Consider the following 16412-nt stretch of genomic DNA (forward strand, 5'->3'; position numbering starts at 1 on the left):
ACGTCTTAGTACATATCTATCTATTCTACTTTATTGGACTTTCTATACCTACCATAAAACTTTAAAAGGCTATAAATAGTCAAACATTAGGCTATTAAAATTTCATTTTCTTTTTTACTTTCAATGATTCTATTATTAACCGTGGGTTTCAGAAACCAAAATCCCCGTTTTAAATATATTGTTATACCTGTTTTGTAAAAGATGAAAGACAGAGATTTTGGTGTCAGACCATAAGTTGTTTGTATAAAAAGTATAGCTCCTTGTATAAATAAAACCAATTAAGATGTTGCAATATCGGCACGTAATTTATTACTCAGCAACATAGCGTGAGTGCATAATTACTATCATCCATATAAGTGTGTACGATGTCTGTGCAATCGAAGGAAAGTCAGTCACCTGGTAGTAAACACGTGTTTCCATTGAACTTCTGCCACAACAAGGCATAGATACAAATAAATTATGTATATTTTATTACGATACGTAACTTTTAAATTGACTAATCTTTTACAATGACAGACAATCAGTATATAAAAAAGCGTTGTAGAAGAATTGATTTAAACTATTGTAAAATGATTTTGGAATACCTAATACAAAGTTGATATAACCTTCGAGTATGGACCCGAATCAAGTATTTGTTTTTGCTTGTTCGCCTATATTTTATTTATTTCTAACAAAAAGCTTTGAATTAAATTACTGGGTAATTCATTTATATTTGATAAGTTTGACAGGGTATCCTGTGATTAACATTTAACAAGACATAAATACACGCCGTTAAGCTATAATAATGTTTAGGAAACTTGCAATTTTATTAATATTTCACAACACATAATAAGCTTACTATTGCTTTGCTCTGATGATATTAGAAGTAGAAACGAAGACTTAGCGACTTAATACATTCGGAATGATATTGGTAAGATATTAGTAAACATTACCTAGAAATTTCCATGGAATTTCCAAATCTGAAGAGATCCAACCTGCTATCTATATCTATGTCATAAATATTATTTCAAACAATAAGGTGATGCTTGTATGTGATCCGTTTCCATTGTGTCAGATTCAAGGATGTGGATACTTGTAATTGTATATTAGACTTTGGCTCGGGTGCGGCTTATCGATGTCTCGGGTTCCTCATTCAGTACGTCTAGTTTATCGATTAGTCAAGATTCCGCACCCATGGGCCAACTTATGTGATTTGGCCGCGAGTCAAGGACACTACTACCCGTCTCGCCGGTGCCGCGCCGCCCTTATTTGGTGATTGGTGGGCGCCATTTTTACGACTTTGCCGTTTTTCCAAGACTGTGTTGCCATGTCTGACATAGTTTACGTATTTTTCATCTTAACAATTTTTTACTTAATATTCAATTAAAGTAAAAGGAAGGAAAAAGTGATAAGAACAAAATAATTTAAATTCAAAGCTTAACATTCGCATTAGTATTATGAAGCAAAACGATTTCACACCTAACAAGATATGCTCAACAGTTATTAGATGTCGGAAATGTGAACGCCGGAGCTCGGCCATGCTCCCTGGAAAAATGGAACGTGACATTTAAAATGTGGCGCAAAGCTCACGACATTAATCTGGCGCGTCGCCGCTCGTGCCCTCGCCGCGCCCAAGCCGTGCGTGGCCCACGTCGCCGCCGCAGCACAGGGACATGGAAAAATCTCGAAAGGCTCACATCAAATTACCAGCTTTAAAGCGTTGTAAATTCCCCTGAGACGAGAACGACACACCTCGCCTTTCAGAAACGCCCCTAAAAATAACGGTACCGTGTCCTTCGGGAAGTTTGCAAGGTTCGGGCGCGCACGTGCTTTTGTCATACTTTCCTCGAGTTTTACGTAGAACGTGCCCCGCACTTCTATTGAGTTCGGAAAGCGCGCATTTATGTAACTTCACTAATTCTTGTTTAAAGTTTTTATAAAAATACAAAAGTTTCGTCTCCTTCAATTCGAGAGTATTAACTATATTAGCAATTTTGTTCATAAATTGGGAAACTTGAAGTGCTGAAAAACTGGTAACGTGGTACTAAATTTGTGTATAGTGAAAATATAAATATAGTGACTACATAATTTTGGTAAATATTTTAAAAGACGATGCAAACTTTCCGTTAGGGCGGATGACACAAATCATAGGCAAGGGCTCAGGCGAGCAGTGGAAACAGCAAACAGCAATGTTTACCTGCCCCGGTCCGCAGCGCCGGCACACCGCCACTCATAATAACGCCTTTTATTCCGTTAACTAGCTGCGACTCTCATTTTGTCGGTTAGCGCGTATTGTGCCCGGCGTAAAGAACGCCGCCCGGTAATGGAGTTTTTAAATGCAGTTTTTCACTGCTAAAGTTCATTATGTAACCACGCCGCCCGATTGCGTAGCAAACACTTCGTTTGTAGCCACGGGATCCACTGGGATTTTATTTTGTTTTTAAAGTAACAAATATTTACACATTTTGAGTGCATTCTTGTAATAATGCATTTCTTCAACGATGTAGTAGATTTCTGCACCGATGGTAACGTTTTAACAAGAGATGTAAATATGTAAAACAACACATTACATGAAACTACTAAAATAACATTGCACATTTCAGTACTAGAATTAGCGAAAAGTTGGTAATTTATGTTAAAGAATTGAGTGAAAAATGTCTCTTTTAGGTGTGTTTGGGTAATTTACGAGGTGCGTGAACGGCGTGTGCGTTTGTAAATCAGTTCACGCCTCAAACTTTACTTGAAGGAGCGTGTAAGAACACCGTGGCCCATAGCGAGTTTACATTGCCATAATTTGCCGGGCATATTGGAAAACTTGTAATTGGTTTAGTTTTATATTCGCGCGGCAATGTGTCGTGAAAACTTCATTTATATCACACGGATATACAATATATTTTGTAATTTTGCTGCAATCATAACTTACCTTTGTATTTTTATTGTTTCAGATATTGGCTCGGAGTCATATCATTTTAAAGAAGCTCTCTTATAAGTAAGTCTTGTTTTATAACTTTGATGTATTACAATTAGCCAGTGGATACAAGATTTCTTATATTTGTCTATATCCATATCTAAAAATCTGTAGTAGTATTATTTTTAATATACTCTCAGTCGGAGAATATAAATGGTAGTCATTTTCTAGTTATATGAAACTCACATGAAACCATTACTTAAAAATAGTAAACAATATTGAGGTTGTTCCAAAAAGTTCCATCTGAAATTGCATTAATGTAGAAGGTTACGTCTGGCTTGCACAACTCTGTTTCGACAACATTACAGTTATTTGTTATTTCTATTGTCGCATTACGTTACATTCAGCCATCGAACTAAGTTTTCATTGCTGTGGGTTCTATTTTCAAATGATATTGTTCTTGTTCAGACATGAAAACGAAAGTAGATGTTTTGTTTGTCTGTATCGTCTGAATTGCTAATGCAGCCCGTCATTCGCCTAAGGTCTGCGGTGCGCGGCCGTAGACTGCGGCCCCGAAGAAACGTGAGCCATTGTCCCGGACTACCCGACCGATCCGCATTAATAAATGCCAGATTGCTTCCACGTGAAAGCTACACTTACCTGTGCCACCATTGTTTTGCAGCTCTATTTAACTACTGTTCACTAACAACATGGCGAGCCTACTTTGGATATTGGATTGTGCTTTATTTCGAAATTTTTAAATAAAGCAAAAAAATATTTCCTTATTAAATATCTAACTATATCACTACAATATTGCACAAACACTCTCAGTTAACTTTTAAATAATATAAAAACCTTAGTATATTAATATAAAACCTAGACCGGGGTCATATAAAAATTTATATATTTAACTTTCATAATATATTCTTCAGTACAGTGTTAAAACTTAGTTCCTAAACTTAGCAGTATACGATACAATAGTGTCTTCTCGAAGTGTGAAAAGTGTTTCGATTCTACTTCTAACAAATATAAAGGTATTTATTTTCTTTGTGTGGAAGAATCGGCTTACAAATATGCAGCACTCGGCGTATATTTTCTTTTTTACGATATATCTTTAAGTAATGCAAATAGTAGTTTTTACTTAACGCCATTGTATAGGAACTGTTTCGCTTTTGCAAAAAAATATTGGTCCTAACGATGATATATAAGAACACGTAAAAAATGGGAAAAAAGGGTATTAGAACTAGAATATTTCTTTCAAAAGAGAAATGTCTAATAAGTTGTTAATCTTTCTTGTGTGCTTTATTTCAGATTGCAATTAAAAAGCAGTCTTTAATGTTACTACAACTTGCCGCCAATCTGGTTTTGTTGCGCTATTCTTGTCCCAGCTCTCCATTTTAATATGCGGAAAAGCAGTATCATCAGCGGTATATTATAATACGGTATAAAAATATATTATTTTACTTTCGGAATCTTATTCAGTGATACGTTTATTGAAGCGGTAGCTGCGTGGTTAACTGGTTCACCTTGAAACTTTGCTGCTTTTAAATGACATTAACTTTCCGAAATATATTTAATATGTTAGTTATAGAGAGCGTTGGTGGCTCAGTGGTCAAGCACTTGACTTGCAATTTGCAGGTCCTGGGTTCGAATCCCGCCATGTACCAATGTGTTTTTCGATTTCCGATTTACATATGTACATTTATCCGACGTTCTTACGGTGAAGGAAAACATCGTGATACAACCTGCACATATCTGAGAGGTAATTCAAAGATATGTGTGAATTCAACCAACCCGCACTTGGCCAGCGTGGTTGACTATGGCCTATTCACCCTTAACTTAGGGTAGGCTCCGAGCCCCTCGGTGGGGACGTATAGTGAGCTGATGATGATGATGTTATTTATTACTGACTAAGCTGACCCCAACATCTTGTGGGGATAAAAGCTAGGCAGAGAGAGAGAGAGTTATTATATTACTGAACATATAACGATTAAAAAAACATATGGATGATAACAAACGTTAGTTATGTATTAAATAAACGAAATACTTGTTTGTAAAAATATTCCGCTATTTAATAAGAGAAAAGAAATGCTCTCCATAGGTATTTATATCTTATTGTAGTCCAACTTTCAATTCTGAAATATAATTTTTGCAAAAGTCTCGACAACTTCGTTTTATTCGAAAAGTTCTCGAAACGATTAGCCATAAATAATTGAGCGCAATCGATATTCCGTAAGAAGACAAAAGGATGACGTCGTGGAAACTTTGTCGATTTACTTTGAAACTGCAAAGCCCCTCGCCGCTTCATGTCCGCACTTGTTACAGAAGTGGAGTGGAGGTAACATCAAGAGAACTTTACAGTCGTACTTACCTTGTCTAGGAAGGGATCAAACTGCGGCGCATTCACTGCAATGTATTATGCAGCAACGAAGCCGTGCGGACGGCAGCAACTCGCTCCCACAACCTAAACAATACTGCTTTTATAAAATACTTTATTATAAAAGTTTAAGAAAAACTCTTGTGGTATCTATTGCTTGCAAATCACTCTACTTATAGGAATAAGCGTTGAAGTTGTATCAATGCAATTATCTATTATTATTACTATTCTATGCAATCATCGCAAAAATTATTAATCTCCTCCATTTCACGATACGTGCTCTAAGACACATATAATTAGTTCTTTATACAGTAGATCGTGATATTCAAATAATTTAACAATTATATTATCCAATATCATACATATTATGTATGTATATTTACAAAAATATACAATAACAATAAAAAATCATTTTTTATATGATAAGTTGGCAAACGAGCGAGTGGTCACCCGAAATCGCTGAAATAGCGAAGTGACCGCTGCCCATAGACATACGCAATCGCATATGCGTTGCCTACCTTTAATCGACGGAGAAGAGGATGCACAGAAAGAAAATATTTTCCCTTTTCTTGCATCCTCTCATCCGGAAAGTCCAGTTCCACTTGCCATCCTTTCCTTATAAAGAAAAGGATGGGAAGGGAAAGAGGACTAAATTAGGCCTCCGGGACACACACTCATCAGACGAAACGCGGAATTGCTTCCACTTCACGCCTGTCTTCTGTGTGGTCGTGGTATTTCACCGGGCGAGCCGGGCCGATTCGTGCGAAGATGTTAAAGCGGGCTCTACCACTGTTAAAATGATTTTTTGATGATGAAAATATCGTTGCAAAGGTTTTTGGAACTTGAAAGAAAAAGTGTATTAACAGCTAACAAACTAGGTTAGGTTAAAATAAATCGGCTTATTTACTTTTATATTTTTTTATTACATAAAGTGGGAAACATTTTACATGATGCCAGAGGGATGTGATAGTGAGTTAGTTTCTGACTAGTGTACTTATCAGCTTACACGAATAGCTGGAAATCAGTTGGTCTTGCTTTGTGAAACAACTGCTCTTGGTTATACCAACATATTCTGACCTACTTTATGTTCTGCTATTTAATATATAATATATTTTAATTGCTATATCTTTACCTTGGTTGTGTGAGAAAATTGTTTAATTTACTATTGTTTCATCATCAGCTCACTATACGTCCCCACCGAGGGGCTCGGAGCCTACCCTAAGTTAAGGGTGACTAGGTCATAGTCAACCACGCTGGCCCAGTGCGGGTTGGTTGACTTCACATATATATTTGAATTGCTACTCAGGTATATGCAGGTTGCATCACGATGTTTTCCTTCGCCGTAAGAACGTCGGATAAATGTACATATGTAAATCGGAAATCGAAAAACACATTGGTATATGGCGGGATTCGAACCCAGGAGCTGCAGATTGCAAGTCAAGTGCTTGACCCCTGAGCCACCGACGCTCATACTACTATTACTACTACACTATATCCTATACTATTGTTTATAATAATAAAAATAATCATAAGTCTACAATAGTATATTGTAGACTATATTTTACATATTTGCTAAACCTAGTATTCCTAATCACCAATTCTAGTTATTACTACAAGTCAAAAATCATACATCACGTGATGCATAAACCACGCAAATACAAAAAAGAGGTAATAGTTATGTTACCTTTTTAGCATTAAAGTTTAAGTTACAGTTGCATACTTTTATATTTTAATACCAATTTAAAATTTAGTCAAAACTTGTTGGATAACAAGTTCTCAAAATTCTTAAATGCCTACGTACCATGTTCAACTATCGGTTAGCTAGTTGCTAACAAGTTGCAAATTGCTCTAACCCTACGTGCATTATGCAAATGTTAGTATTAGTCCTTTGGCACTAATTTGCCTCGGCAGTTATCCCGTGGAGAACTTCCCTCCGCAGAATATGATCATAAAATATTTTTCACTATTCAACTTGCTGAACATGAATATTTGAAAGTTAAATAAACGTATATTAGCTGTAATCCGCGACTCACTGCAACTGTAATTTAAAAAAAAAACTTAATTAGTAGCCTATGTGTTCCAGAATATGCTATATGCCCATGCCAAATTTTGGTGATACCTTCTATCAAACATCCATCAATCTAAACATTAATATTTATAATATTAGTAAAATAGGAATACCTTGAATATTTGCAGTACCTACATACAAGTAGAAAATTAGTATATACATATATATATATATTAGTAGTCAAAATTGGTGATAAATTATAACCATTTATTATTCATAAATGTAGATAAACTCTCACGGTGCATGTTACCTATCTACCTTTTCTCTTCTTTTTAATAAAAATCCTTACTCTATCACATGTCTTTACGACCAGAGTTGACATTTATTACATTGACATATATATACAATCATTGTGTTCAACAAATGCATCCAACAAGCTCGTAGTCGCTAGAGCATAACATTTTGATGGGACCATATTAAAGCTTAATGCAGACTTTACATAAATTCTGTGCGTTATTGCCATGCAATTCTTTTATTCATAACTTGGCGAAGATGTTCTAGAATGTTGTGCCAAAATTATTGAAACTGAACCCTTTTTCCCGGTCGCAGTTTGTACTTATAGTTATTTTCTCAGGATTAATAGCTAAAATTTGGCACGATTTTTGTATTACATTACCGCTTTAAAAATAACTGAAGATGAAAATTATTTCTTTATCAATTTTAAATACGCCAATGTATAACATTTATTGCACTTATGATACGATTCTAATTGAGTATTTTTAATTTTCATAATACTTTTCCATAATGATATGTACGTACATCAATTAATCATAATAAAAATCTAACTTGTTCTAAAGAATGAAATAAATCCCTCTAAATGCCACTTTAACTATTACTCTCTCAGACGCCGCGCTCTACGATTTGCACTTACAAAATTGCTGGAACTTGCATTCGTGTGATCTTGCCAGTCCTCTGCGTAATAAACAAGTTCACTGCGAACTTTACCTTAAAGCGAGTAAAAGCAAATCTTGTTAAATCACAATGAGCGATCTTTTGAACCAATAGAGGTCTTTTATCGCGTTTCACGCAAGTTTCCTCCGTCGGCTCTCTACTTACACGATTAATTTGAGTCGATAAATCCGCATAAAAAGCGAGGTCGGGGCCGGCCGACCGCGGCTCAGTGTAAGTATGCCGAGAGCCTTTGTTCTCATTGCGCGCTCCGTCTGAACTCTTATTACTCTATATCTTTCTAATCTTTTGACTCCATAGTTAATTAACCAGTGTGTGCCTTTATCGCGAGCTAGGTCGTCGACGGGATCGATAGCGATAATAGCAGTTTGGTGGTGTGCGGCACCGGCGTCGCTGGCCGCCGAGACAGACAGGCAGCGCGCGCGGCGCCTGCCGGCCCATTACACGTCTGCCCGATGTGGAACGCTCGATAAACTTGTAAAAACGCCTTCTACCCATTTAATTTTATACCCTCGCTTAAGCGTTGTTATTGGCAGATTTTCCTCTTCTCCGATTATACGTCCATCCATTATCTGTATCGATTAATATTTTGTTCTTTTTATTGATATTTACAATACTAAATTAATCGTAGCCGCTACCATATGTTTCAATATTTCCTTTCGAATTAAAATTTCATATCGAACGGTGGACACGTCTGCAGACAGCAAAGTCTTCGTGTAGCAATGTTTGGTCGTATGCATTTGCTGACTTTAAAAGCACACGTACCCTTCGAGCAGGCGAATGATATTGATACAGATATATTTATGACTTTAAGTGATAAAATTTATGTTGCGGTAAGAGTTTTATGTCGCTCGGGAAACGCTTGTCTTTTTATTTTATCGCGAATGTAAAATGTGTATAAATCGAAATTGGTCTCGTTAATATTGTAAAAGTCCCGTAAAGCTTCAGCGATTATACAATTAGAATGGTAAGGAATACTTCGTGTAAAGGAAAGTGAGCGCCAAATTTATTACCATGTTCGCCGATTAAATTGAACTAAAATCTTAATTAAAGTTCGAGAGTTGGGATCAAAAATACTTCGTGAGTTGTGGAGTCACGTACGTGAACTTTTATTCGGCGAATTTGGTTATGTAATTCCTTGGAAATATTCAAGTTTCCCTTCGGCGAGACGTTATCGCGGGTGCCCTCTCAACGCCGCACGGGCGTGGGCGGGCTCAGTCCCCGCGGGGACTTAATTTGTTGCTCTCTTGGCGCCTCGCATCTCACTTTCAAACGGTGTAACGCGACCTTACCGCGCCCCCTCCGCGCCCACCGTGTTCGCTTTCATCACTCTCTCGGAGGAGCAGCGCCTTACCGCCATTACACATAACGATCGGTATCGTTAAACACATAGTTTCAGTGGACCTCACAAATTCAGACTCGTTGAAATATTGATGTGTTACCGATCTGCTCGCTAGGCGTACGATTGTCCAATCGCATATGTCATATAGCATGGAATAAAATATTCATGCTCCATGGGGGTTTCGGCTGGCGACTTGATGCTTAAGCCTATTTGGCATTTAGTCTAAATAAATTTTATTTCATAATAATTGGAATATTGTAATGAGTAATAGGTAGGTAGGCTTAAATACTTTCTTTTGTTTTCTACTTTAACTCTTTGCATTGGTTTAACTTAGACATCTGACTTGGATTGAAAAACAACGATAGGCACCTACTAAATTTTATGATGATTACATGATGCAATATCAATCTATCATCTGCTACATTAATCTTAGTTTATGTGAGTTTGCGGCAACGTCTAAGATTTGCCATAACGAAATCATGAGTCATGGGCCCAATTAATGTAGTTTAGAGAGCGCGACGGTCGCATGACTCGCGATACTCGCTCGGTCAAATTGGCGCCGTCTGCTGAGCACTAACGATAATGACACCGAGCATAGCTGAGCCCCATGCCTGCGCCGGCCTAACCCAACACCTCCCATGGGAACTCCTAAAAGCCACTTTATACGGAGTAAAGTCCCACATTTGGCAATCGCGCAAAACTTTGTGGTTTGTGCGGCACATAAACAACTTGCACACGTGTGGCTCTGACCGCGTATCGATTGATGTGACTTAAAATGCATAGTTTTCAGCTGCGGTGTCGATCAGTTTCCGCCAAATTTTCCGCTGCGGGCGCTTGGCAACCGCGCCCTGTCCGCCTCATTATCACACCGCACACAGACGGACGGCTCGTAGCGGATAAATCATTTAACTATTTACAATTTAATATTAATTTTATACAATTCGGTATGCAACATTTTGTTGTATTTTTAAAACTGTACCGCGGTGTGCGCTGTAACGTAGTCGTTGCGAGCGCGATCAACCGCTGAAAGCTTTTTGAAAGCTCGTAGAGACGTGCGATGAAAAGTTCATGCGCTGATTTCAAGAAGTGTTATTAAGTACTGCCAACTAAAAGCAAAAGTGATGTGAATTTTCCGCTTTTAATGCAATTTTTTTCTGATTTTGAAAAAAATGCAGTTAATTTAACTAGCCGTGTAATTCTTTCACTGAAGATTATTTAGTCTGTTGACATCTAACACATAATGTAAGTTGCCACTCGGACCATATCGTTTGCTAAATATCATGTCTACAGTAGGAGATGCCAGAAGTTTCCTTATCAGTATAACACCATCACCACTCACCAACTCAATATGGCCATGCGGTGTCATGGTCAAAAAAGAGTAACAAAGTTGTATTTTAATAGTTTGGATTTTGGAAATACTTTTTAGTTATTTTATTTATTTTGCTATCGAACTCGTGATAAATCTGTGAATAATGCACCCTTTAGCGTGCCTCACCCCTAATGCGTTCTTAATGGTGCATGGAGTTGTTACATTGTATACATTCACATTTTGCGTTGTTCGCGTCGCACTTCCTGACATTTGCTGAGGCTGGCCACACTTGATAAACTCCTTTAGACATTGTTTAATAAGTAACACGTCATGAAGATGAACGCGTTATCGGTTACGAGGTCCGTATTTCATCTAAGAAATTGTAAGTGTGAAAAGCTTTCTTTTACTCTTTTTATCTCAGTCGGTTCGACGCGCATTCCTTTTGTTCATCGGACGTGATCTGGCCGAGATGAAGCCCAACACGTTATCGCTTCCTTCCATGCTACGGTCTAGTTCGCTTATCACGATTCACTTTAAATTGGTTAAAAATCATTTAATAAGTTGCGACAACCTGTAAATCATTCTTTCTAGGCAGCCGAGAAATTCTTCCACCATTTGTTTCCTCGACGTATGAGATGTAAGCGCATTAGATTTTTGCACCATTCGCCTTGCCGCCATATCTCACAGCTCCATAAGGCCTCGCATCCAATATCACGCGTCGGAATGACTAACGATTTCTAGTCAAATACGACGCAAATATTTTTAAAGCTGATTTATATTTTCAAGTCTCAAAAGTTTCTGAGACATTCCGTGTTATACTACTTTAATGTTATCCTAAAGTATCGTAAATCGGTGTAAGCACCCGCCCCGGTCGAAAGAGATCGAAAACTTTTTTGAGCTTAGAATTGTTTTTCTGCGTGCCTGATTTCGAGTCGTTCGCAATGCGATAAATTATTAGATACCGCAAAAAACTTTTAAAGCCATTATAAATGTCCGATGTTAAATCGTAGTAATTTATTCATTAACATTTCGAAATAGCTTCGTGTTATTGAAAACGTTCCACATTGATGAATGTCACACGTCGAAGTGATGCGTGGCATTTAAATACGCATCGTACGGTGACAAACAATCGAGCGAATCTTTAATGAAACAATCCTTAGCGCCCACTCAGAAGTTTGTTAAAATTAGCTCGTCTAATTAAAGTGTTGCATGTGTTGTAGTGGGCCACGAGCCACGATGCGACGTGTGGCGAGTGGCGCCGGATCCGTTGCGGGCACTCTGGCTCCGGCCAGTTGCCGGAGTATCGCTTGTCGAGCGCGTTGCGGTCACCGTGTTTATTTTTAGACTCGCGTGTATATATATTCGCTGTACAGATGAAATTTACAACGATCGCCGCAAGCCGACTCCTCCAATGACGAGCATCGCTATCTCATAAATGTCTCCTATGTTACGCGGAAATTCCCACTCGTTCGGAAAGCAATAACTCTTACCTAAGTACTTCAGAATTAATTTTATTGAACTCCAAGGATAAATTTTTCACATTTTACTTAATTCAAATTGAATTTCTATCTACTTATTGATTATTATCAGTGAATCTGTTTTTGTAAGAACTTTACACATCTAAAGATATTTGTATTAAACTGTGCAGGATCTTAAAATTGTTATTTACGTTTAAAAGTAACTAGAAAAGAAATCTACTAGTTGACCAATAAATCGATCGTTTAACAAACTCCTCGAGGCCACTAATCTCTAATTATGAATGCAATTTGAACAAAAACTTTCACATTTCAATTCTATTATGATTTATTCATATTTGTTACTGATATTCTGTCAATTTGTATCCATAGCGTATTCAAAGCGATGTCGCTAATTATACAGATTAAATGTCAGTAAAACGAGCAAATGTCAAATACGAGCGGTGTATCTGTTTTGCGGGTCCCACGCTCCTCGCCCAAACTCTAATAACGCGAGGTCAAGTCGAGACCTCATGCATATTCAGGGGCGAGCAGCGGCGGTCCATCTGTAACGGTCCCGCGACCGGTTGTGCGAGCTCATTGTTGCATGTATCCGTCCACATGGCTGACACGTCGCCCTCCGCCCGGACTCCGCACGCACGGTAACGCCGGGCTGCACCGCAAACAAACATATGCGCCGTGTACCATGCTAAAAATTATGATATCGAGGTAATAAAGCGGTGCAACCGGTTGGACCGCTCGACTTTTGCGTAATCTTACGGAAACCAATTTCAAAACAGGAATATCATTCGTCAGTGCCAAACGACGTCTTCGTTTTCGTTCGAGGTCAAAAATTTCACTAGTTTATCTATGCTGTCTATCTATCTGCAGCTATAATATGCGATGATTCTTCGTTCTACGTTTTAGTGAAAGCACTTCGCTAAATCTTTTATTACAAAGCGGCGAGTTATTAAGATTACAAAGGCCGGGTCAGTTGTTAAACGTCGCCGGTAGATATTTATATTGTAATTAGGTGCTGGCGACAGCTAGCCGTGGGGGTGCATGCGTAATTCGAAAGTGTGTTTCATTGCATAGAACATTATGACATAAATGTAGATATATGAATATATGTAGATGAAAGGCCACAGTGTAGACGTCAAATAGTTCGGAATTTATATTTGCAACATAATATAATAACTACAATAGCAAATTATAACACATAGATTTATTATGTTTCAAACATAACATTAAAGAGCACCTGCAAACACAATTTTTTATCACCAGTCATTATAGTATAACTTAAAAGTTTAGCACTATGTTGTAGATACACATAATGTAATGCAGACCATACCAGCTTAACAAGGTTTCATCTTAGCAAGCCATAAAATAAAGATGGTGCAGTAATGCATTTTACATTTTGAAGGATCATTAAATTGCGCATTACACAGCGGCCCGGACCCGCCGAGAGGCAATTAAAAAGAACTGTTAAGACGAAAAGTCGTAAAATGAAGTCGTGTTCTCAACTGATTAAAAATTGCTCCAATCTTAGACAAGTTTTCCGTTTTAATCAAATCACTTATAAGTTATTTTAACAATGTTGTCTCTTAAGAGAATAATTAAAACCTATCTTGCATGAATTTTAGGATGATAGAATTACTGGAATTAACAAAGTGCTTTAAGCTCGGCTCACAAGAGTGCTAAAATCACTGGATATTAAATGGCCTTGATGAACTGGAGCAAACTACAGTAAAGCATTTAGCTATATTCCTTTTGTCACGTTAATAAAGTGCCCGAACCAAACATCCAACAAATTTTTGTATGATTTTTTTTAAATGGATAAAATTAATAAATGAACTGCACAAATACGATATAAATTTCCATCCAATAGTTCAGTTCGAGGAAGCATTCAACAATAATTACTGCAGAGAGAAACGTAACATAGATACATAAATATAGAGGCTCGGTTTACGCCGTCAAGATCTATCAATTAGCGCGCAAACTCCATCGGCTCTTAGCTGAATGTCAATTAACATCACATCGAGTAACGTCTGCTTACCTTGTAAACTATTAAACAGACTATTATTACGGTTGGATGATAATCTACTGCTTTCAAGCAAATGTAGGAAGCAACAGCCCTAGCATCTTACACCTCAATATTCAATAATCCCCTTATCTTAAATGTTTTATATGCATCGTGCAATATTTGCCTATAAATAAACAAATTAAATTGAAGTCAATGTTTTTTCCTTAATGATCACATTGATGCATCATGAAAATTGAATCACCACAAATTATTCTTAGTAAAATTACTCATTTATTTGTTCGATGATATCAAATAAGAAGTAGCAAACGCTCAATACGACACGTAATACAGTCATTGGAAAGCAATAGAAATTGAATAACAAGCCATAAACTCGTTACAGCATAAATGAAATTCAATATTTGCACTGGACATCCAATTACGTACGGCACGGTATGATACGGTTCCACGTTAGAGCCGTCAATACTGGAACTGGGATGCGGCTACGCGGCGGTCGCGCTCGCGTCGTTATTGTGATGGCTTGTGAGCCGGAATTAGCGCTCGCCGCAGCTTCCAAATGACGAGAACGGTCAAACTTATTTTTTTAATTAAATGTTTGTTCATAATAAGCTAAGATTTAATACATTCCTTAAATGTTTTTGTTGTCTTTGATTACATAATCTTATAAAAATCGTTTCATATAACATACGTGCATTTTTTGCGTCTTCTATAAGGTGTATTTCCACTGCACGTGATTTTTCACACGTGTCCTGCAATGTCGAGACGTTAAATCGCTCAGTTAAGTGCCGTGAAACGCGCCTTTAGTTAGCAATAGCAAGTAAATGAAGTATGCCGACATGCTCGGCTAGACTTCCCTCTCATCCACTACATTACAGCATTATAGGTCATAAAATCATAACATTAATCTGTTTTATTCTCTTTTTCTCCAGGGGAAGTATACTTCACTATTGCTCTTAATTATAAAAGCTATTTATTTTATGTAATAACGTTTAAGAAGGATACTTTTTATTGTTCTAAGACTATAAATCTATTTGAAGATCGCATTACATGAACACAATTGTGTTTATAGCATAAAGGAATACGTTTTTAATTCCTAAGTTAAAAGAACTTTTAAACTGACTTATATTATACTTATGTAATTTTCGTGTAATTTGTAAATAAAATAATTCAAATTCTCTATATCTTCTTCTTCTTCTAGCTGCATACTCCTTTATGGTTCTGGTCCAGCAATTTCTTACACTTCCATATTTCTTCTCTAGTCACATCATACATTTGTATCTGGTATAGTAAAATATGGAATATTGTGCTACTAACTGTCGCCCGCGACTCCGTCCGCGGAACTAAAAAAAGCTTAATTAGTAACCTATGTGTTCTTCCAGCCTATGTTCTACATCCATGCCAAATTTCAGCGAGATCTGTGCAGCGGTTCTGAAGATACCTTCAAAGAAACATCCATCCATCCATGTAAACATTCGCATTTATAATATTAGTAAGATTTACTAATTTGATGGCCGTCTTTTGCTGCGCAATCGCTTCGGCACATATCGACAATTCCGCGCAGTTCACACACGGCTTTCGAAATATCAAGTGCGGTCACAATAATATCGTTTTGTACATATTTAGAAACCTGCGCAGGTTGCTGTGTTATCCAATACACGACCTATTTGCGGTCAGACAGCGAGCAGACTCGACGCTGGCGCCCAACTAACCCAACGATACCTGGTTGACATACGTGGCAATACAGCTTCACTTCATTTGTACGAAACACAAATAAAAATAAACATCTTTTGAATTTACATCAATGTGTTATATATTTAAAATTGGGTACACAATATGTTTTTATAAATTTCATAAAACGATGACATTATTTTTGTCTTTCCAACCTTCAAGATATAAATTTCGTAAAACACAAACATCAACACTTTAAAAATCATAATAAAATAAATAATCACATTAATATTTTTTTCTGTGTAATTAAGAGACTCGTCTACAGGCTATAAGAATATAAATTAAATTTAACTTACG

At 37.1% G+C, this 16412-nt stretch overlaps 1 protein-coding gene across 1 annotated transcript in view; it reads left to right on the top strand.

Moving 5' to 3' along the window:
* Positions 1-16412, top strand: part of mbl (splicing regulator muscleblind) — a 105074-nt gene that overhangs the window by 14630 nt on the left and 74032 nt on the right. Inside the window, exon 2 of the mRNA XM_013325676.1 lies at positions 2925-2968. The gene's annotated coding sequence lies outside the window, so the exon portion shown is untranslated. The remainder of the gene's footprint in view (positions 1-2924; positions 2969-16412) is intronic.

The sequence above is a fragment of the Papilio xuthus genome, unplaced genomic scaffold, assembly GCF_000836235.2.
Source record: "Papilio xuthus unplaced genomic scaffold, Pxut_1.1 DF824655.1, whole genome shotgun sequence".
Taxonomy (NCBI): Eukaryota; Metazoa; Arthropoda; class Insecta; order Lepidoptera; family Papilionidae; genus Papilio; species Papilio xuthus.